This window comes from Petaurus breviceps, unplaced genomic scaffold (assembly GCF_028583685.1).
Source record: "Petaurus breviceps papuanus isolate PSGF00001 unplaced genomic scaffold, PetGlider_PUasm1.0 129, whole genome shotgun sequence".
Lineage (NCBI taxonomy): Eukaryota > Metazoa > Chordata > Mammalia > Diprotodontia > Petauridae > Petaurus > Petaurus breviceps.
In genome coordinates, this window is record NW_027185665.1 from 7,425,236 (window position 1) to 7,445,115 (window position 19,880).

The window sequence follows — 19,880 nt, forward strand, 5'->3', positions numbered from 1 at the left end:
ACATAGACTTGATCAACATCCCACGACTTACAGGCACCACTAACCCAAGCAAATATTCTTTTATTTTATAATGTGTGTGAAAATGTCCAATTAGAAAGAACTCACATTTACACAGTACTTTAAAAGTTTTCAAGGCACTTTCTTAACAACTGTGTGGTAAATACTGCAATATCAGTCTCATTTTAAAAGTAAGAAAATGGGTATCTCAGAGAGTTTAGTGGCTTATCCAAGTTCACAAGGCTGAGTCCTGAGTCTAAATTCAGTGCTCCTGACATAACATGATAATGTCTCATAATAATATCTGTCCTGTAAAGATCAAATGAGAGGCTGGATTCAAAAGAGCTTTAAAAATACAGATATGAGGAACTAACTCTATAGTCTTGGGCAACATTAACTCCATGCTGTAGACTAGCTAACCAACTTTAACAAAAATACAACATACACGATAAGTAATAAATATAATCATAAAATAATTCTGAAGTTCTAGGTATAAATGCAAAATAATTTTCCCAAACTCTATATATAGACCTATCTTGCCTATATCCACAATTGAAAATGGCTTAAGATGACATAAGGTACCAACCTCCTTCTTTTCTAAGAAGGGTTTATTAACACCCCACAACCTTTTATAGCCACCTCTGTTAAATCTGCGTCCATGGCATATGTATGAAGTATGGTTTTGCACACATAGTATGTTGGCATGAAGTAGGAATTAAATTTGGAATGAGATCTACATTCAAATCTCCATTAAGCTTACTAACTTGGTGACCAAATGGAAGTTAACCCTTGTGGTTTCAGCCTCCTTATACATAAAACAAGGTACTTTGTATTAGATGATCATAAAGGTCCCTTCTAATTCTACATCCTACACTTCCTATGACCACTTATCAAAAGTAAAGTTTTAAAAGGAAACTGAAGGAAATTAGTCTCTCTCTCTATCCCTGAATAGTAGGAAATATCAAACAAGTACAGTGGTAGTAAACAAGCAAAGGATGGCTTCTTTTGAATGTTTTCATCCCCAAAGCAAGTATTCATAAAACTCAAGGTGTAAAAGAGCATTACTAATTTTACTCCTAGGTCCTTTTAATGTGTCTGTGCATTACAGTCGTCTATAAATACAGGAACAGACATAGTGAAGTGAATTTTATATAACAAGAATACTGTAAAAATTGATGTAGAGAAGAATTATGCTGTAATAAATATCTCTAAATACTTAGGTCAGATTTGTTTTTCCCATTTGCTGCATCTAAAAATTTCTTCACTTTGGATATTCTGACAAATATTCAGCTTCTAATAATGAATGCATTCTCAATAGATATTTCAATGGGCTACTTAAAAAAGTGCTTCTATATTCACACTGTGACTGAACAGTTTACGAAAACGCTAAAAAGAAAAAACTATGTAAAAAAATGTTCGGGAATTTGGCATTTTTCTTAGAATGGATTTTTGTGACTGCCATCCTACATTCACAAATGTAATTTAAGTAAGGAAACCCTGGATCCGCGTCACACGGAAGAGCATAGGCTGTCACCGCCACCGAATAAACCCCAATTCGGCAGTCACGGGATCACAGATTGACAGCTGGAGAGAAAGTAAGAGATGATCTGGTACAACCCTTCCTTTCAGAGACGAGGAGACGGAGACAGAGAGAGGTTAAGCGACTCCCCGATCCGCTCTTTGCCCACACCCAACCGAGACACGGTTACCCTACCCACAGGGAGCCAGCAAGGTCGCGCCTGTGCCCTAGGGACCACTGCAGCAAGCCGTGGCAATAAGCCACGAGGTAGAGACGCGAAGTCCAAACGCCAAAGGTGACCCAGCACTGGCCCCAGAATAAGCTCGTCAGAGATCCGCGGTCCATCCGCCACCCCAGGTCCCTGTGACCTCGGCCCGACGGCCAGGGGGCCAAGACCGACAGACGTCCCCGACACGCCACCAGGGAAAGCATCCTGGTCTCGGCAGCTCCCAGCGCCAGCCCAGGCAGCGGAGCCCAGAGGCGCCGTCCAGGGCCCCGGACACGCCGCAGTCACGTTCTCTGCCCTGACGCGGCCTGGGCTGCCGGCACGGCGAGGCCACCTGCCAAAAGCTGCAATGGGGGAGGGGGGAGGGCGAGGGCACAGCTGGCAGCGGCGGCCGGACGGAGGACCTCTGACCTCTGACCTCTGACCCACCCAGGTCGGCAGAGCCGCTCGTCCCGGGGCGGCGCCTGGAAACACCCCGAAGCTCTTTTACCTTCCGAAGTCTCGGTTCCCGTCGCCCCGCCGCCGATGCCCCCGGGGAGATGGAGAGGCTAGACGGCGCCGGGGCTGAAAGATGCTCGGGCGGGGCCGGAGGGCTCTGGCTCCTGCCCCGCCGAGGTCCTCAAGCGCCCAGCCGGCTAGAAGAGGCTTGTGGCCGTGGCCGCCGCCGCCGCCGCAGTAGATCAGCTGACAGCGGCCTCCACTGCCTCACCGCGACTGTCGCAAAAGAAGGGGGTAAAAAAAAAATACCCACAGCTTCCCCACGCCCAGAGACACAGTCCGGGTCTGATCGACGGCTGCGGGACCCAGCCGGGTTGCCATAGAAATGGAGCGGAAGAGGACTTCCTTCCTCCCCTAAACCCCGCCCCCTCCCCTTTCCGGTGTTTCTCTGAAGCTCCAGCGAGCCTCTCAAGGGCTGAGACCGTGGGCAGAGGAGGCCGCTGCTGCCATCCTTGTTGTGGGAAGGCGCTCTCGGTCCTTCTGACTGGATTCCGGAGGATACTGAAAGCGGAAGGGCGGACCTGGGGCTGAATGAGAGGCGGGCCCTCGGGCGGGACTTCCGCTGTCTAGGACTGGGGAGCCTTGGGGCGGGATGCTCCGGGCTTCCCTGCGGCGCTTTCCCCAGGGAGCTTCGGCTGCTTTGGGACTCAACTTCCCCAGGGCCCGAGAAATTAAAGGGCCCTTGTCCTCGGATAAACGCCCCCCGGGGGGCTTCAAGCTCCGGCCTATCAATCAAAGAGCATTTGTAAACTTGGAGCTTAACGCTGCGCTCCCCTGCGCGGAGCGGCGCGGACGAAGAACAATGAAAGCTCAGCTCGTGCCCTCCGGGAAGTGGGGAGAAAACGAGGCAGCCGGCGAGGGCCCGCTGTGAGAGGGGCGGCGCTGGCCGCTGGGGAAGCCCGGAAAACGCGCCCGGCAGAGAAGGGCCCGGTTACGCCGAGGCGCTTGGAAGAAGCCCGGACCAGCAGCGTGGGCAGAGGCCAGACATCAGAAAAGGGCAGCGGGAATGAGTCAGCCGCGGGTGCGCAGTGAACGGGACCAGAGGCCATCCGGTGCCTTCATCCTTCATTCTGACCAACGTCCCCGAGCCTCCCGGTCAGAAAGTCCGAGCTGACTGTGACCCCTACCGCTGCATCTCCACCTAAGGATGGGCCGCCCCCTCTCAACCTTGGGAGAACCTTCCTTACCCTCCGCCCTCAGTGCTCTTAGGCTCTGACGTCACTCTTCTTTCTTACTGGTCTGTTACCTGTAGTTCAGCCATCACATTTCTCACCTTCTTGCGAGACTTAGGGTTTGCCGATCCTTCAAGCCAATATCCCCTTCTTACTCACTTGCTGCAGAACTAAGGAAGTCGGACTTGTCGAGTTGGCTGACACACCCAATTTGGGAGACTGTTGGAAACCTCAGCCTGTCCCGCTGCCTCTCACTCCCCCCCGACCGTCTCAGCAGATCGTTACACTTTACAGAGAAAACCAAAGGCGTTCACTTGGAGCTCCCTCTTCTTTATTCTTGACATCATCTCCCGTTCTCTTCTGACAAAGAGATAGATAGCCAATGTCTCCAACGCTCATCCTGCCACTTGTACCCTAAATCCCATTCCGCCCCCCCCCCAGCAGATTGCCTCCAACGTCATCCTCCCTTCCCAGTTTTCAGTTTCTCCCCCTCTGCTTCCCTGCTATACCTACATGTCTCCCTAGTCCTTAAAAAAAATCATTTGACCTTACTTTAAACATCTCCATTTCACAGCCAAACTTTTTGAAAAGCCATCTGTGTTCATTGCTTCCACTTTCTCCTTCCTCTTGACCTCATGTAATCTGAAGAGATTACTTAACTGGAACTGCTGTCTCCAAAATTATATGTGATTAACTGATTGCCACATCCAAAGGCCTTTTCTCGGTCATCTTTCTTGCCTTCTCTATAGTATCTGACACATTCTTTGGGATTTTTCTACAGTTCTCTCTTCCTGTCAGTCTGTTGCTTTTCAGTTTGTTTTGTTTGCCCTCTTTGGATATATGTCAAAGCTTCTTCCTTGTTGATTTCTGTCTATGATGACCTCTTTTACTCAGGTTCAAAGCCTTGGAGTCATCTTTAACTCTTTTCTCTTCCTAACCCCATATACCCATTCAGCAGCCAAGTGAGTACAAAAACAATGGCTGTCTTCCATATGTCCTCCATCCTTATCTTCACTTCTTAGAATACCTGGCTAGCTTCATTCAGAGTTCAGCAGAAGTGTACCCAAATTACCTTAAATTTACTATTTACTTATTTCCCCACAGTAAGCACCTTGAAGGAATGACTTTTTTCATTTTTATCTTTGTAGCCACAGCTCCTCGTACAGTTCCTGGTACTTTTTTTTTAAAAATCACATCCATGATTTCTTCAGTTTAGGGGACTCCCAGGGGGAAGTTCCTCTGTTAACGAAGATCAGCAACTTCTCTGTAGTTTATAGTCTTAAGAGAATAAAAATTTATATTATAAATTATATTACATTATAATATAATGCACCCAGGTCTATCTGCCTTGGGATCTTTAAGCATTAGAGTTCGCAAAGGATGGAGGAAGAAAAGGAAAAAGAACAAATCTGATTCATCCAATGACTAATTTTACAAACTTATTGTATACTCCTCTATCTATAAGGGCCTATTTTCAAGACCTTGTTTGAGGTTTGTGAAATATTTTATGAAAATTTCCCAGAGTCCAATGGCCAGCGGCTTCTTCCTCCACACAGATGGCCCACTAAAGCCCACTGGTAATTTGGATAAGGGGCTTCATGGCTTAATGAATGCAAGTTAGCAAATGATGTTTTTTAAAAGTGTCATTTAGTTTGTTCGTGCCCAGAACTTCTGACTTGATTCTTAATTCCCCCAAGCTAGTCTCCAGACGAGCTTTATAGTATGCTACCTATATAGATGCAATAAACAGAGTTTTTGTTCAGTATCTTATAGATTGAGGTGTCTTGCATTAATGAACAAGATCAACAGAGCAATAAACAGAGTTTTTGTTCAGTATCTTATAGATTGAAGTATCTTGCATTAATGAACAAGATCAACAGATACCCACATGAGACTAGAATAGGCCACTAGAACACAATTAACATTACCAATATTTCATGGAGAAGGTGTAATTGAAGTTGAACTTTAAAAGATGGGTAAGAGTTCAACAGACAAAAATAAGGAAAGAAGATGTTCTGCAGGTAAGAAATAGAATGAACTCAAAGTACTGAGACAAGGGGTGTTTGAAGCACAGAATAATTGGGTTTGGATAACAGACTCTATGAATAGGAGTTATATGAGTAAAGGCTGAGAAGTTAGAATGACATCTGATTGTGGATGGCCTTGAGCTGAATTTTGCTTAGTAATAACAAAAACTGTATGCAGATCCTTAAGGTTTTCAAAGTACTTTCTTTAATAATGGCCCCATGAGGTTGGTAGTTGAAATCTTGTTTCAAGTTTTACAGATAATGAAATGGAGGCTTGTCCAGTTTAATTTATCTACCCATAGTCACACATCTACTAAATATGGGAGCCAGAATTTAAACCCAAGTCTTCTGAGTTCAAGACCAGTAATCTAATCATACATCATTCGGACACTTAGGCAATAATACTGAGCTAGTGAAATTTTTTAACAGAAGATTGACCGGAACAGAATAAAAGTTTTTCTGACAGTAATATGAAGTATGGATTAGATGGTGGAAAGATTATAGGCCAAAAGAGACTATTAAAACAGTCTTGGGTTTAGTCATAAGGACCCATAGTGGGGTGACAGTAGAAATAAGAGGAAATCATAAATGAGATGTTGAAGTAGAATTTGACTAATTGAATAACTGATGAGGTACCTGGTATGGAAGAAGGAAGAGTGAAAGATAACAATATTGTTTCAGACAGTGAATTTCTGGTGTCTAACAGAAATGGTCAAATCAAGAAGAAATGCAGAATATGGAGGAAGATAGTAATATTTAGAACTGAAAGGACCTTTGATGAGTAGAGGCCATAGTACAACCACCTTATTTTAGAAATAAGAAAACTGAAGCTTTTGAGGTACTAGCAGGACATCCATGTGAAAATGCCCTATAGGCAGTTGAAATATGCAGGTCTGAAACTAAAAACAGAAGACAGGGTGAGAGATACAGATTCACTGTATAATAGCAGCAGTTGAAGTTATGGAAATACATGAAATTTCCAAGGGAGAGGTTGTAGAGACTGAAGAGAATAGGATCAAAGCAAAACCATGAGATTCACCCACGTTAAGGAGTATAGAAAAGGACAGCCAGCTAGTGAAGAAAACAAAGAAACCTGTTCAAGAGCAGGAAGGAGAACCAGGAGCATATTGTGTCCTTGAAATCAAAAGAAGAAAGAATATATTTTAATAAGAAATTTCTTACTGTGTCAGAAGTTGCAGGGATATCAAGAAAGCTAAGAAATGAGAAAAAGGCCACTAAAACATGAATCAGGAATTACTGGAAACCTTTGAGAGTAATTTCAATAGAGTGGTAATGTAGGAAGCCAGATTCCTAGGGTTAAGGAGAGAGTAGGTGGTGATGAAGTAAAACCATTTGTTATGGACAGCTTTTTCAAGAAGTCTAGCAGTGAAGGGAAGGGAAGGGATGGGATGGTAGACAGATGGTATAGAAGAATCAAAGGAAGGCTTTTTTTAAGAATTGGGGAGATTCAAACAGCCTTGCAGGCAGATGGAAAGCAACTGAGAGCAAGAGATTAAAAATGCCTGGAAGAAAATAAATTGCTATACTAATGACCTAAAGTAGTTGAGCTTGCTATATTTAAAAACCAAGTTAATTCATTGGTAAAAAGAAAGTAAATACCCCCTCATTTATTTGCTCCAAAAGCTGAGTTGTTCATATATTTTATTTGGATGTTCTTGTATTTATTTTGAATACTTATGCTGTGCCATATTATTCATTTATTTAAATGTTTCTTGCTAGTTATCTTTGATTTGTAATAGTCTGAATTTCTAATTGTTACCAGTATATTGGGAATGGAAATTTTATAGAAAGTTCAGGAATTCAGTTCTTCATGTGCCACCCACACACACATAGCCTGAACTTCCCCTTTTGTCTTTTTGAGGCTAGGATAAATCCTTTCCATTGGCACATCCAATTCCCATCATGCCCCATCAACTAGTACCTAGGCAAAGTAAAAGACCATGAAGCTTTGATGAATCTCAAAGAGGTACTTAAAAACATTAAAGGAAACAAATAGAAGTGAGGCTAGCAACCTTTATCCTGTATTCTTGCTGCCATGGAAAAGATCCCTCTGAGGCTTACACTTTTAACAAAAAGAATACCTGTGTGTATGAAAAAGATATACTCCTCTGATGAATTCTTTTAACCCAGATCAGAATGACCTAAATAATTTTGTAGTGTATATTGTCAACCAGGTGAAGCCTAGCCCTCAAAATGCAAAGGAGTCCAATCTGGGCTGAAAGCAGAAAATTTTTTATTAGGAGGAAAATCAGACACTAGTGCTGAGACCCCCAGTATAAGATACAAAAGAGCCCACAGTTCAGGAGAGGCAGGGGAGATTTATACTTGAAAACCACAAAGGGGAGGTTCAGGAAGGGGTTGGGGGAAAAAATGGACAATCTTTCCCAAGAACAGGTGGATATAGAAGCAAGCTGTTTTACAGGAACAGTTGACTGCAAGGCTGGATCAGTTTGGGGTGGCATAGCTCAGCAAGGTCAGCCAGCCAACACCAGCAAAGGCATCTGGAAGTGAGCAAGACTTTGTCTCACTGCAGGCTTCTGATCGGCTCCTTTCAGCAAACGGGCTTACTCTGTGTCCAGTGCATCTACCTGGTAAGGTAACTCATATAAAACAGACATATTAATCTCAGGGATACTTCCATATTACTGCCCTTTCAGTCAAGGTGGCCACTCATTCCACAGTTGACCAAGGAGGCACGATCTTTGCTACCTTGTGTGGTTTCCCCTTGCACCGATCTAACAAGATGTGAGGTTGCCATTTTTCCTAGGGTTTGAAGCAGACTCTTGAGGGGGTTTTGGGTTACTTCCCCTCCCTTAGCAATTGGGAAAGCAGAAAGGAAAATAAAAGAAAAATAAAAAGAAGCCATAACAAATGTTCAGAGTCCACTGACAAAAGAAAACCCAAAGTGATTGTTTGGTGGTCAGAGGTGCCATTTGCTCAATCCATGTCCAGGGGGTTGGGGGAGCAGTCTCTTTGAGATATCATCTCAGGGCACTTGAAGTGGACCTTGAAGCCCTCACCACATTTGGTTGTCTACTTGGGGACTGGATCCTTCAGATGATCCGGGAGTCCATTCCCTTAAATTTGGCAGCTTTGGGAGTACTCAGAAGAACCTAGTAGGGACCCTCAGATTGAGGGGGAGAGTGAACAGGTACAATTTCCTGAATTCAGGAAAGGAGGTATCCCACTCCCCAAATATCTGTAACATGGAAACAATAACCAATTGATCAGTGTGAGGCAAGTTTTCATATAAGACATAGAAATTGCTTGAGATATACAAATGTGAGAAAACTCCTTGTATCAATCTTTGGATCTGACTGAGTTTCTTGTCAATATAATATAGGTCCTTGGTTAATGGTCTCTAAACAGCACATAGAGTTGGTCCAGTTTCCCAGCCATGCAGGATTCCATTAAAACAATGTAATAAAGTTTTCTACCAATTCTCACAATTGAATAAAGTTTTCTCACAAAACAGAAGTTAGACTAGACCCTTAATTGAATATATATTAAGTTAGTTCCAGGATTGACTCACAAAATGGAGTTACTGTGATTTACTCAATCCCACAATAAACTACTTTCTGTCCTAATCCCCTTAATTCACTCAATTTTCCCTTTTTGCTTTCTGAGGAAACGGGCATCCCACTTCTTACATGGATCATTTATGTATAAGTGAAATCTATAAGGTTTTTCATAAATTCATAATCATAATTAAATTGTCATTATATTAATGTCAGGTTACAGATCAAACTAGTTAGAGGGCTCACAATTGGCTAGTTTCAAAAAGGGAGATACCATTACCAAGGTAACCAAGAAAACTTAAAACATCATGAAATGAAAGACCAAAACAATACAATAATTATCACCAATATAAACTAAAATCAAGTCTTCTTTGTATCCTACTAACCCATCAAGTATCCACTTAATGAGCACATTCTGAGTCCCAGATGTCTTATGTAGTTATCAGGTCCCTAGACATCTTCTCTTAGACCATAGGCTTTATCTGCAGGATAGCTCTGAAGGGGGCACTGCTCCTTAGTTCCAAATCTAGAAGTTGCAAGATAATTCTGCTAGTAATTGGACTTAATACAATCATTTAAATTTGGTTCTCCAATCTTGAAACTAAAGAGAATTTCAGTTTATATACCATTTGCTGTTTCTATCCTTACCTAAATCCTATACTTGATATAATAATCTTTTTTTAAAAGAATTTATGAACCACGTTTGTATTTCTTGGCCAGTACCAGATAGTTTTGATAATTACTGCATTATAATATAGTTTAAGATCTAATACTGCTAAACCTTCTTTCATTACATTTTTTATTAGTTTCTTTCATCCTCTTGACTTTTTTTCTTCATTTTTATTATATTGGCCCTGCCTACCCATGAACAATTTAGATTTCTCCAATTATTTAAATCTGATATAGATCCTGTCTTTGTTTTGGCAGGTGAACTTCCAGGTGTTTTATACTGCCTAGAGTTATTTTAAGTGGAGTGTCTCTTACTATCTCTTCTTTCAGGGTTTCGTTTGTGATATATAGGAATGCTGATGATTTATTTGGATTTATTTTCTATCCTGCAAAAAATGATTGTTTCAACTAACTTTTTAGTTGAGTCTTTGGAATTTTCCAAATATTTCATCATATCATCTGCAAAAAGAGCTAGTTTTATTATCTCATTTCCTATGCTGATTCCTTCTGTTTCTTTATCTTCTCTTATTGCTATTGCTAGGATTTCCATTACAATATTGAATAATATTTATGACAGTGGGAATCCTTGTTTCACAACTGACCTTACTTCTAGCTTATCCTCGTTACAAATAATGCTTGCTGATGGTCTTTGATAAATAATTTTTATCAATTTAAGGAAAAAGCCATCTTAACCTACAAATTGTTTTTAATAGAAATAACTGTCACTCTTTATCAAAAGTTTTTTCACATCTATTTATATATATAATCATATAATTTTTTCTTTTATTATTGATATAATCAATTATTTTAGTAGTTTTCCTTATCCATCCCTGCATTCCTGGTATAAATCCCACTTGGTCATAATGAATATCTTTGTATTATATTGTTGTAATCTTTTAGCAAGTATTTTATTTAGGATTTTTGCACCCATATTCAATAATAAAATTGGTCTATAATTTTCTTTCTTTGTTTTTACTCTTCCTGGTTTCAGGCATGAGTATTACATCTGTTTATAAAAGGAGTTTGGTAGCATCCCTTTTTTTTTGACTATTATTCTAAATAATTTAATTAATGTTGGAAATAGTTGATCTTTGAATGTTTGATAGAATTCACTTGTAAATCTGCCTGTTCCTGGTGCTTTTTTCCTTAGGAAACTCAGTTATGACCTGTACTTCTGCCTTTTAAAATTATCAGAGAGACACTAAAAAATGGGAAAATAATTTCACTTTCTTTACCATTATCAATGCAATTGTATTTGTAAAATCCTTAATTCAATTTTGAAAACTTATTACTAAAACATGCTCAAGGCCTGAATTTTCATGATAGATAAATCTGGAAGCCAATCATTTACGTGCATGTACTTCCTAAAGAAAACAGTCTAATCCTGTTGCTTTCTCAAATTTTACAATACCATTTAATTAGAAAACTTTTGCATTGCATCTTTGCCTTATTACTTTGTTTAATCATCCCCCCCTTAGGAGGATATTATCCCTATATTAAAATTTTACCACAAATAAAGATTAAAATTATAAGATATTCATACTTGTATCCTATCATAGTAACTTAGATGTTCCAGCAACAGTCTATTATTTAATAGATTTAAATTTGTACCTACAAAACTTCTTGATTGTAGAAATTTACTATAAAAGGAAAAGGAGGGGCATAGTTTTAAGAATGTCATTTATCACAAAAAGGGAAAAACTCCCTTAACTCTATTTGATTCTAGGCATGAGTCATATCTGACTGCCAATCATGTAGTCACAGAGTATCAAAAGTAAGAATCAAGATTAACTAAGCAGGGCAATTCATTTTCAGAAAAAAAATAGCACAATGGAGAAATAAAGTCAAGAGGATCTTACTTTAGGCTGCACCAAGGTGTCCCCAAAACTTTTCCCAGACACAGACATCCACTGTTAGCAGTTCCCAGACTACAGCACATGCCATTTTCTACTATTGGCTTCATGATAATTCAGACAACTGTCCCTATAATCAAAGCTCAAAACCATAGTAAAAGAATTTTTAGCTTAAATAGCAAAATTTCACTAACCACAACTTGAAGCTTAAATATCTTTTCTGATGTTTCACTAACAGTTAACATTTCATTTATCCTTTATTTATAAATTAAAACTAACTATAGTCTTCAGACATACAGCAAATACCTAATAGTTTACTTATTTTTAATATGTTGAAGCTACATCTTTAAATTACTCTTTCACAACAGCCAGGATTTTCAAATGAAAATTTGCTATTAAAGTAAATTTATTATTATTATTGCCTGTTTTATTAAAATATTTCATTAAATATTGAACAGTTTTCAAATATCCATTTTTATCACATCCTTTTAAAAGATCAATTCATAATCCAATAGCATGCAGATTAAAAAGAAGTTGTTTTGTCTAACAGCATTTTTGTTACAATGGTCTCTTGGATTTCACAATATAAGAGGATATAGAAATACAGCAATAACATAAACAATATGTTTTTTAAACATGAAAAAAAACTTATTAGCAGTCAAATGACATCAATTCAGTTGAACACATTTCCAAATTATGCCATGTAAAAGTCATCAATCTCATTACTTTTGGCATTTTAAGCCCACTATAGAGTTATCAGATATGGAACAATTGCATTCAATAGAAGAAATGATAATAGTATAGTGCTTAACATATGTCAGTCACTGTGTTGAGCACTTTACAATTATTATATTATTTTGATGCTCATGACAACCTAGGGAGGTGGGTACCATTATTACTTTTCTTTTTACAGATCAGAAAACTGAGGCAAACAGATATAAGATAACTTGTTTAAGATTACACAATTAATAAATTTCTGCAACTGGAATGTAATTCAAATTTCCCTACATTTTTTCCAGCATTTTTTTCAACACCTTTATTTGGCAAACTGATCTGAGATGAAAGTGGTTAACAGCATAAGAGAGAGGGAGAGGATATCTGAACTGGGGGGAAGGAGAAAGGGAGGGTCACAGGATATCTTTGGTTTAAACAACCCTTTCTCTTTTCATGGTCAAGGAAGGGTTAACAAGAGGTTACTATAAAGTGCAAACACTTTACCAATTTTTTTTTCTTTCTTCATTCTGGGATCACTTCTAAACTAACTGCCTTCCTGAGTGCCATCTATGTATAACTTTTATAAAATTTAATCCTTATTTTTCCTTAAATTCTACAGAGTGGTACTCCAAAACTTACTAAGATATTTCAGAAGGGAGATGGTTCCTGGAATTACCCAAAGTCTCAGAAGTTCTCCCCTGTAATCTTAAAAATGATAACTCTTCAAACTCCTTAATGATTAATCTCCAAACTTCCCAAATCTGCTAAAATGTTTTTTGACAATTCTATAATCTTTGATTATCTGATTTTATTTCCAAAATCCCAAAATAGTCTATGCTGAAATGACAGGGGGAAAAAAGTGTCTTGCGGGTTTTTCTTTTCTTTTACTCTTTTCTCATAACCTAATCTCCCTAAGAAAGCCTAAAGTGGGAGTTAGTCCTCTTTACTGGTACAATTACTTCAGGTATGAAAGTTCATTGATCTTTTCCACTGTTCTAAACTCTTTGCCTCCAGCCCTTAGGAGTTTTTCTGGCTGACTGCATTTTCTTTTTTCAGAAATCTTTCAAGGTAACAGAATCTACAAACACCACAAACATGACACAAGACAAAGATTTTCCTACATTTCACAAAAACACAAGTATAGACAAAACAATAAGACAGACACACAGACAGAACATAAAGAAGAAACTCCTTCTAGGGGAAGGTATGTAGAAATCATCACTTAAAGTTGCCCAGCAAAACCAAAAGTTCATCTGATCAGAATAATTTTACTCATTTCCACATTAAAACTGTCATTGTGTGTGACCACCTTTAAATTTTGACAATTTGTCAAGGCCTTCCATGATTACACTGAGGGTAGAAACCCCTGTCCTTGCAAAAGAAATGGTAATGATTAACAGTTCTAACTTATTAATGGAAAAACGGATGGTTTTATTTATTTTGTGCTTCTATGAAATGGATATTCTTATTCATTCTGTGTTGGTCCACCTAGTTACAGATTTATATACTGTCTAGTGACATAGGAAATGACCATGCTATTTATAGTTGAAGTTTCTGGTTTGTCACAAGGGTGTACAGGAGTGGGAGATGACCCCAACAAAGCCACGCTGTGCCTCAGCATTACTGATGCATTAGGCTGAGCCATCTAGAAGGTATTTAACTTGAACCGCACTTTCTCCCATTATTTCTGTTTCACTATTTCAGTTCCTCCTTATTGATCAAAATAAAGTTCAAAATCTCAATGGCTTTTGACACTTCTCTTTGAAGAATGACATAATTATTGGGGCAAGTCATATGTACTTTTAGCAGAGAAAGCACTCTACCAGGTATGTAGCTAGTTGAACTTCACTATTATATTATGTTTCTGTCTCAAGTCTCTGACCTTGATGAGGTATGCCACCCCAAACTGGTCCAGCTTGGCAGTCAACTGTTTCTGTAAAACATCTTGCTTCTATGTCTACTTGTTCTTGGGAAAGATTGTCCATTTTTGTCCCAATTCCTTCATGAACCTCGCCTTTATGGTTTTCAAGTATAAATGAATGTGCTTTGTACCTTGTACTGGGGGGTCTCTACTCTAGTGTCTGATTTTCCTCCTAATAAAACTTTTCTGCTTTCAACCCAGCTTGGATTCCTCTGCATTTTGAGGGGTGGGCTTTACCTGGTTGATATTTCTGGTGTCAGAAGTGGGATTTTTCATGGTGAGGGGCTTCTCTGAGACCACTGAGGGGAGTGATCCAGGCACTTTGGTACCAGCTCTTCCCTTTTGATGTCCAGCCTGCTTGAATCCTGAAACTCCCATCTGTTTTGATGGAGTTCTTTTGTTAGAATGAAAAGGGGTGTGGATTTGCCAAGGGTGCCAGTGTGGGTAAAAGCCTGGCAGGGGTAATGTTGATCAATGAGTGAGGCTGAAAAGTCTCAGAGGTTTATGTCCACAGGGTGGTGATTCCAGTGTGGGTACCACAGGGCAGGCACCCCACTGCCTGGAAACCAGTGAAAACCCCATAGGTAGGGACTAGTAAAAACCTGTAGGTTGCAACTGATGTGTCCCAGGTTTTACAGTTTAGTCAGGAACTAATTTTTAAAAGCCCCAGTTTTTATTTCAGATGCTCCACATTACTTGGCAAAAAAGAAGGAAAAATAACTTCCAGAATAAAATAAGATCTTGGCCAAGTTCCCATGGTTAACCAAACATCCCAATATGCTGAAGCTACTCTGCTAAGGGGACAGTGGCTGACTGTATGTTTCTACATTATGGACTCAAAACCTATGGGCATTTAACTAATTGGCAGAAATTGATGCAAGACAACCTCCATCATTGCTGGCCAACATGGGGTTCTTTTGAAGGAGATAAAAAATTACAATAAGAAATGTTTTGATCCTATCTGATACAATCCGTCTTTATAACCTGACTAATGTATAATGTGAAAGTATTTACAGATCCTATACTTGACTATATGCCGCCAAGGGGGGAGGTGAGGGAGGGGGACAAAATGTGAAACTCAAGGAATTGTGGAATTGAATCCTGTAAACTAAAAGTAAACAAACAAATTAATTTTTAAAAAATTTAAAAAAAAGAAATGTTTTGATGAAGCCAGCAAGAAAAATAGCTTAAGTGGGATACTTTTAATAAATAGCTACTTGAAATGACCAAATAAGAAGCTACTTGTAACTTGGATTCCTTTTAAGGAAACCTTTAATAGAATTTAAAAGAATAGGGATAGGGCAAAAGAGAGAATTTGCACCTTTCAGAATGATAATCAGAATTGTACTGCTCAATTAAAATGGTAAATCAGGGATTTGAATTGATGTAGGATCAAGTCACTTCTCCCAGAAAAGATTTATCCACCTTTCCCTTGGAAAGATTCACCCTCCTCACTCTGAGGATGAGGAAGGAAAGGGAGAGGCCCTTGAGGCCATAGCCCCAATACATCAATTCCCTTTTAAAATCAAGAAGGAGCTTGGGGTCATTACTCTGACTTATTCCTATAAGTTGAATTATCTGACTTATGAAATAAATTTGTAAGAAATGTAACTGGTAATTAACTGGTGAAAAGGCTCTTATTATTACAAATTAAAGAAATTAAAACTAGTCACTGAAAAATCTTATTCTGATTAGATGAACTTTTGGTTTTGCTGGGCAACTTTATGTGATTCTGCCCACTTCCCCCTAAAAGGGGTTTCTTCTTTATATTCTGTCTGTGTGTCTGTCTTATCATTTTGTCTATACTTGTGTTTTTGTAAAATGTAGGAAAATCTTTCTCTTGTGTTCTGTCTGTGTTGTTTGTAGATTCTATTACCATGAAAGATTTCTAAGAAACAAAATGCAGCCAGTAAAAGACTCGTTATTTTTTCTGAATACATCCAAAGTTTCTAGTATTGATATGTGATGGCCCTCCTATATAACTTCCTTTAAAAGGACTCTGAAACAGGAAAGTCAGTTAACAACTCTGGTGGCATTAGTCAAAATCAGTTCTGAATTTTATGAGGTATGACTGTCTTTGAGTCAAGAATGAAGCACATTAGGGGTCAGAGCCAAGATGGCAGAGTAGAAGCAGGAAATTCTGTGAGCTCCCACCACAATCATCTCCAATACCTATAAAATATGACTCTAAACAAATTTTAGAGCTATGAAACCCACAGTGACAGAGAGAAACAAATCTCCCACTGAAGGCAGCCTGGCAGGCTGACAGGAAGGATCTGTAGCAGTGCTCTGGGAGCCAAGGGCAGTCCTGGTGAGCCACACAGTTCTGGCCCCAGGGCAGCCTTGACCAGAAGTGGCCAGAGCAAACTTCAGGAGAATGAATCACCAGCAGCTGTGGCAGTTTCCAGACTTTTCAACCCATAAACGCCAAAGAAAAAGTAAAAGGTCAGTAGAGAACTCTGTTGGAACCAGGGGACCTAAAAGCATGGTCCAGCCCCTGCCCCCAGGGTGAGAAGTGGTGGAGCTGTGATGGCTGCAGCTGCTGCCTCTGTTGTGCCTGGTTTTCCCCACAACCTCCCCCCTCCAAGGAAGTGATCAGACTGCCGGGTCAGCTCTGCCCTCCCCCACTGGGTCTCTACCCTTTCCCCCAGTCAGCTCACCTGCATAGAAGTGGGTGGGCTTCTGGGTCAGGTAAGGGAGTTTCAAGGTGTATACTTACCAGTCACTGCTTATGTAAGGCCTCTTTTATAAGCTGAGGTTCTGCCCCAGATTGGGGCTGTTGCTGGCTGCTACTGCTGTTACTGTACCTGAGACATGGGATGGTGCCTGCTCAGCCCGCCATGTGGCTTGATCAGTCAACATGGCATTTTAATAAAGGGTCCATTCTAAAATTATTACTTGGGTCTTGCTCGCATTAATCAAGATACAGTACTATACCACATGGCTTCCTCTAGGGCTCCTGGCCTGCAGATAGTAGGGGGACCAAGCGACCATTCAGAGTGAAATCACTCTTGCTTTATCCTGCTTGGATCTAGGTTGCTGTCTTGGGCAGTGGTCCTGGGGTAGGAAACACCAGTGTTCCAGTGTGGTGTCTGTAGAAAGGGCACCCTCCTCAGACCTCTGACAACATTTGCAAAAAAAGCCAACAATTTGGGACAAAGCTCCTTCCATTCTGGAAGCTGAGTTCTACAGTAGCAAAGAGCTCAAAAGTCAAAAGTCAAGTAACTGGCTGGCAAGATGAGCAAGCAGAGGAAACACTATCAGCTCATAGGATCCTTTTTTGGGGACAAAAAATATCAAAGCATGGAACAGGAAGAAGACAATGAAGTCAGAACTCCTGCATCAAAAGCTTCAAGAAGGATTTTGAAAATCAAATAAGAAAAGTGGAGGGAAAATTGAGAAGAGAAATGAGAATGAAGCAAGAAAATCATGAAAAATGAGTTAACAGCCTGCTAAAGGTGACCCCAAAAATACCAAAAATAAAAATAATACTTTAAGAAATAGACTAACTCAAATGGCAAAAGAGGCCCAAAAAGCCAATGAGGAGAAAAATGCCTTAAAAAGCCAAATTGCCCAGATGGAAAAGGAATTTCAAAAACTCACTGAAGAGAATAATTCCTTCAAAATTAAATTGGAGCAAATGGAAGCTAATGACTTTATGAGAAATCAAGATACTATAAAACAGATCCAAACAAATGAAAATATAGAAGGCAATGTGAAATATCTCATTGGAAAAACCACTGACCTCAAAAATAGATCCATGAGAGATCATTTAAAAATTATTGGACTACCTGAAAGCCATGACCAAAAAAGAACCTAGACACCATCTTTCAACAAATTATCAAGCAAAATTGCCCTGATATTCTAGAACCAGAGGGCAAAATAGAAATTGAAAGAATTAACTGAATGCCTCTTGAAAAAGATCCCAAAAAGAAAACTCCTAGGAATATTATAGCCAAATTCCAGAGTTCCCAGGTCAAGGAGAAAATATTACAAGCAGCCAGGAAGAAACAATTTGAGTATTGTGGAAACACAATCAGGATAACACAAGACCTAGCAGCTTCCACATTAAGGAATAGAAGGGCTTGGAATATGATATTTCGGAGGTCAAAGGAATTAGGATTAAACCCAAGAGTAACCTACCCAGAAAAACTGAGTACAATGTTTCAGGGGAAAATATGGTCATTGAATGAAATAGAGGACTTTCAAACATTCTTGATGAAAAAACCAGAGCTGAACAGAAAATTTGACTTTCAAACACAAGAAGCAAGAGAAGCATGAGAAGGTAAACAGGAAAAAGAAATCATAAGGAAATTATTAAAGTTGAATGATTTACATTCCTATATAGAAAAACGATAATTGTAACTCATGAGACTTTTCTCAATATGAGGATAGTTGAAGGGAATATATATGTGTATATATATATATGTATGTATACATACATTTATATGTTTATATAAGAGGGTGTATGTGTATATAAATACATATGTGTATATATGTGTACATGTATACCTTTAGGGCACAGGATTAGTTGAATAGGAAGGGATATCTAAAAAATAAAATTAAGATGTGAGAGAGGAATATAATAAGAGAAGGAGATAGGGAGAGATAGAATAGGGTAAATTGTCTCATATAAAAGAGACAAGAGAGAACTGTTACAATGGAGGGGAAGAACAGGAAGGCAAAAAGATATGGGTCAACCTTACTCTCATTGAATTTGGCTTAAGGAGGGAATAATATACACATTTACTTGGGTGTCTTACCCTACAGGAAAGTAGGGGGGAAGGGGATAAGAGTGGGGATGATAAAGAGAGCGCAGAATGGGGGGAGGGTAGTTAGAAGCACACACTTTTGAAAAGCGACACATTCAAAGTAGAAAATAGAATGTGTGGAGGTGGGATAGGATGGAGGGAAATACAGTTAGTCTTTCACAATATATCTACTATGGAAATGTTTTTTGTAACTATATGTGTACAACCTATATTGAATCACTTATCTTCCCAGTAGAGGTAGGTCATGAGGGAAGAAGGGAAAGAATCTGGAAATGAAAGTTTTAAAAACACACGTTAAAAAAAAAATTGGTCTTTTTTTTTTTTTTACGTGCAACTGGGAAATAAGATACAGGCCCTGGGTATAGAAATCCATCTTGCCCTAGTCAGAGAAGGGATGGGGAGGATGTAAGAGAGAGAAGATTGGGGGAAGGGGTATTCATTAGGATGGCTATTTTGGGGTGGAGGTAGGGGAAAGATGGAGAGAAAATTTGAAATTCAAAATCTTGTGGAAATAAATGTTGAACACTAAAAATAAACAAATTTAAAATAATAAAAAAAGAATTCACTTTCAAAAAAAATAGAATGAAGTACATTGCTTGGTTAACAAAACAAGCAAATCACACACCTCCAGAGTCTTTAAATAGCTAGAAGAATTTTTACAATTTACCTCTTCAGTAGTTACCTAGTCTAGAAGAAGAGTTGAGTATGTTATCAAGACTTGACCACTAGACAGACACACCAAGGATAGATATATGCAGAGACAGGAAAAACCTTCAAGGGCTGTGACCCTCTGTAGCAGCAAGCACCCCAGCGTCCCCAGGGTGGCTGCTCACACAGGTTCTTAGATCTGCCCCAATAAAGGAAAGCAACTCAAAATGGGCCAACAAGCTCACTTTAATCAGTCAAACATACATCGTTTACCTTGCTCAGGGGAAAAAGGTCAGCAGCCCGAACTTCAAAGTATACAGGCAGA

General features: G+C 39.4%; 1 protein-coding gene across 4 annotated transcripts in view; it reads right to left on the reverse strand.

The window, feature by feature from the left end:
• Positions 1-4,085, reverse strand: part of LOC138173247 (WD repeat-containing protein 7) — a 494,247-nt gene extending 490,162 nt beyond the window's left edge. The window contains exon 1 of one of the 4 annotated variants that reach the window (XM_069103220.1): positions 3,514-4,085. The gene's annotated coding sequence lies outside the window, so the exon portion shown is untranslated. Of the gene's footprint in view, positions 1-2,232; positions 2,490-3,513 lie in introns of those variants that run through there. The other 3 variants (XM_069103240.1, XM_069103213.1, XM_069103230.1) reach the window with 3 other exon arrangements.
• Positions 4,086-19,880: the final 15,795 nt, after the last annotated feature.